General features: G+C 45.3%; 1 pseudogene; it reads right to left on the bottom strand.

The window, feature by feature from the left end:
• Positions 1 to 1,204: 1,204 nt before the first annotated feature.
• Positions 1,205 to 3,287, bottom strand: LOC131767617 (sentrin-specific protease 2-like; annotated as a pseudogene).
• Between the last annotated feature and the right edge of the window lie 1,159 nt (positions 3,288 to 4,446).

The raw sequence follows: 4,446 nt of genomic DNA, 5'->3' as shown, positions 1-4,446 counted from the left end.
GCAACATTAGGCACTAGATCTTGCAAAATATGTTCTGACCAACTCTACACTTTCTGAAATTAAATATGTGCAACCACTGTAAGGTTTTTAATGAACAAAACAGTTAAATACAAACTTTCATTTGCAAAATAGATTACTGTATAACTAGCAACCTCAGAGCCAAGTACTAACTTTTCTTGCACAGATTTCAGCAGCAGTGGAATGGGGAGATGTAAATCCTAATGAGTACCAAACTTAATTTTGGCTTTATATATAGAAAAACACTTTGAGGAAAAATAGCTTTAAATTGAATAGTATCTTTTTAAATAAACAGCTCAGTCCAGCATTTACATATGTGAGGTTTATACTCAACCAGATCTGGGATGAAAATGAAGATTTAGGGTTTACAGTGACTTTAAATCCAGTTTCAAGAGTAGCCACGTCACCTCATTTCCAGAAAGGGAAGTCTCTTTAGGATGACCACGACACTCTTCTGAAGACACTTGGAGAGCCAGAGTTCCTTGGGCCACAATTCCATTTTTCCACGACACCGTGCCAATGCTGTAGTGTGGAACTTCCTCTGAAAGGCAGCCAGAGCCCTACACCACAGCACTTCTCCTGGCATTTTCAAGCCTCAAAAGAAAAAAGACCTCCCGCTTCAAGTCTGCAGTTGTGGCTCCGGCTAGAGAAGTTAATTAACTAACCCTTCACCTCCCCACTGCTTTCCCTCCTGATCTTCAGCAGGGAGTGGCAGCTTAACATTCCTTTCAGAAATAAATAGTTCAAATGAATGAGTAATTTAGAGTTAACTTGAAAAGAGCAGCAGAAAACAGCCACTAACCACTATGTTTGCAAATGAGTGAGAGAATGAATACACGTGAACAAACACATGGAAGAAACAAATCAGAATAAATCCTTCATTTCCCACATTCATAGGGAAAAAAATCTTTTAAAAAAGAGTATTAATTAGCATTTGTTCTTGTGTGGGTTGAGAGTCCAGGGCTCTGAGCAGGCATGGCCTTATAAACAGGGTTGCAAGCAGCCCTCCACACACCAAGTCAGGACTGGGGTGCAGAGAGGGGCCTTCACGCACTTCTGACAGCTCAGTACCTGTGAGAGAACAGAGGTGATGCAGGGACTTTTTAACCCACAATGCATGAGGTATAGGGAGACGTCCATCTGTGAAAGAACCACCAGCAGCTGGAGGGACCGCGGCAGAGCATTCTCACAGCAACTGCTGATGAAGGATTTCCCATACCATCTTCTTCCAGAACAGAGGCATCTGGTGCTGAGTAAATGTGATGGGTTTGTCCCTAGAGATATCATCTGCATATTTACAAGTAAACATTCCACAATCACTCCCATTCAACTGTTGAGGAATCTCATGTGCCTTCATGAGGTAGTGGATCCACTCTAAAACATTCAGGTCAATATTTCTTTTGGTCTTACTTTCATCCTGTAAATACTGAAGGAGAATCTCACAGATCCTGTGGCCCTTTTGTCCCATAGAATCCAGGTATTTAAGACACATTTTTCTTAGGTCTGTCACTACCAGGCTCCAACGTACCTTCCGATGAATAGGCACCAGAATAAGTTCCTGTTCAAAGAGACTGACCCCTTTGGTCCATCTTTTCACTGCTTGGTAACCCCCAGACTTTAATTTTGGATAGAAGAAAGTACTGAATGCATAAAGTGCTAGATACCCTTGTTTTTTTATTTCTTTCCACGAGGAGATTCATATAAAAATTAATGACTTCATCATTGAGCCAGTGATAGTTCTTCAAGGTCTGGATATCTCCTGGAGTGATTCGTAATTTGAAAGCACTACTTAGGATCTCATCCTGTGGGCCATGGCCTAGAGCATTACTGATTTCCTTTTCCATGTCCTCTGTAAGTTCAAGAAGATCACACGTCCTTTTATCCCTCTCTTTGCTTGAGCAATTTTTTTCTTTTGTCTCAAGTATTGACATCTTCCTCCTGAGTAAGCCATTGTTTCCACTGCCCAGGCGGAGTTGGGCTGACACTTCTTCAGATAGGTCAGGTTCCAGCTGGAGTCCCCTCCTACCTTCGTTTTCAAGTCTGATTCCAGCTGTCTTCTCTGTATCAGAAATTTTCCCCTTTGAACACCTCTTTTCACTTCTCACTGAACATAGAGGTCCCCTTGTTTCAACAACTCTATATTGTTTTGGAACAAACTGAGTTGTTTTGACTCCATGACTTTGCTCTTGCCCCAATAACCTTCGGTATTTCTGTCTTTCCTCTTTTTTTTTTTTGGTGGTACGTGGGCCTCTCACTGCTGTGGCCTCTCCCTTTGCGGAACACAGGCTCCGGACGCGCAGGCTCAGCGGCCATGGCTCACGGGCTCAGCCGCTCCACGGCATGTGGGATCTTCCCGGACCGGGGCACGAACCCGTGTCCTCTGCATCGGCAGGCGGATTCTCAACCACTGCGCCACCAGGGAAGCCCCTTTCCTCTTTTTGAACACCCTCCTCCACAGTACAATGGGGACGCCTCAGACCCTTGCCACCCTCTTCAGAAATCATCTCTGTTACAACCTGTTCCTGAGGCTTCCACATTAAGGAACTCTCCAGATTGCCTTTGCTGTGGCGACGGCCACCTGGTCTTCTATTACAGGTCTTCTATTACAGCTCAAAGTAAAACCAAAGGAAGGCAGGACTCTGCATGGCTGATCTTGAGTTACTGTCACTCTGATCTTTGGATAGTCACTTATTCCATTAGATTTATTACCCAGTTTCAGCGTGTTGTTCCAGGATCCAGAACCTGTCAGTTCAGAAGGTGAAGAGTTCGAAAATACCTTTCCTGGGCTTCCCTGGTGGCGCAGTGGTTGAGAGTCTGCCTGCCGATGCAGGGGACACGGGTTCGTGCCCCGGTCCGGGAAGATCCCACATGCCGCGGAGCAGCTGGGCCCGTGAGCCATGGCCGCTGAGCCTGCGCGTCCGGAGTCTGTGCTCCGCAACGGGAGAGGCCACAACAGTGAGAGGCCCGCGTACCGCAAAAAAAAAAAAAAGAAAATACCTTTCCTGAAGGAACAACATTCCATGTTCCATTACAAGCAGATGTTACCATGGGCTTTGTGGTCAGCTGGAATGGGAATCAAAAGAAGCTGGCAGCATTGTAGAGACTATTTTTCCCTGATGAATAAAGCAATCTAATCTCGGTCTTTTGGCTGGTATTTCATCAGTGTCCACTGTGGAAAACAGAGTGAGTCACTGCTGCCTGGGTCTCGTCTGCCAGTTGGTGCCTTCGATGTCCTGTCGTCCACAGTAGAGGCATGGACCACTGCCCATCCACTGACCAAGGAGTGGGATTCTCCTTAACCCCAAATCCACTACTGCCGGAGCCATTCTCAGACCTAGGAACTCTTCACTGGAGGCCCAGAAGAGAATCCCCAAATCACACGGAGTACAAGGATATTGAGATTTCTGCCCTTGGTTTGGATAACTTGCACCCATGTACTGCCAGAGGAGCACAACCTCATTACTTCAGTCTTCATAGGGTATCCTAACCGGTTATCCTAGTTTTCCAAAAATTATTTTTTGACATATTTTGTTAATACACCCAAAACCTCAGAAAATGGTGGTAGGCCCCTCGACCTATGAGAGACAACAATCTCAGACTTCTGGACCTAAACTCGGGCACGACAGGATCAGCAGGATGGAGGGGGTGTCCCTTTAGCGTATTCACTTTACTTGTCCTAGTCAATTTGGTTGAGAAACAATAGCGTGGGATCCACAGGCCTGCAGGAGAATGCACTTTCTTTCGAGCAGGGAGAGTGCTAGCAGGGAGAAAAAGTACAGGAACACTAACCCATATTCCCATGGAAATGCTCTGGCTTCAACATTCCTTTTGAAAAACATAGCTTCTCTAGTAAGTTGGTCACACTCCAAGAGGAATTAAGCTTGAAAGATAACAGAACTTCAAAAGCCAGATGGAAAAGACCAGACCCGAGGCTGTGAAAGGCATTCAGAAGAGAGAAGCGTTTTAACTCAGCTTTCAAAGCATGTTCTCCCTCCTCTTTGAAAATTTCAGACACTCTCAGAGTTGCTGAAGATTTTCCCACCCGAGACATCTTTCATCGGAAAACCATGAAATAACAAAAAATCTCTCTCCAGGTAGAATAGGAGGAAAATGTGAAAGTAAGTTCAAGTAAGTTGCTGCTTGTTCTGCTTATTCTTGAGCCTAACACATCATCGCCGAGAAAGTTACTAGGGTCTTACTTATCTCACTGCAAATTAGCAGGATGCACATCCTGCTGTGAGTGGAACTGAGGCCCCACACACGTGGCCCCCAACAGGAAGCAGAGGTCTTGGCAGGTTGCCAGAAATGTGTCTCCATGACCCATTTGCTGGGGATGGCCAAAAACCAGAGGGGAAAAAATAGGCAATAGGAATAAAAGGTGTATATACACGTCTCAACACTTACATTCCTGCCTTTTTCAGGCTACTT

The sequence above is a fragment of the Kogia breviceps genome, chromosome 13 (genome assembly GCF_026419965.1).
Source record: "Kogia breviceps isolate mKogBre1 chromosome 13, mKogBre1 haplotype 1, whole genome shotgun sequence".
Classification (NCBI taxonomy): domain Eukaryota; kingdom Metazoa; phylum Chordata; class Mammalia; order Artiodactyla; family Physeteridae; genus Kogia; species Kogia breviceps.
This window is presented reverse-complemented; position numbering and strand designations above follow the sequence as displayed.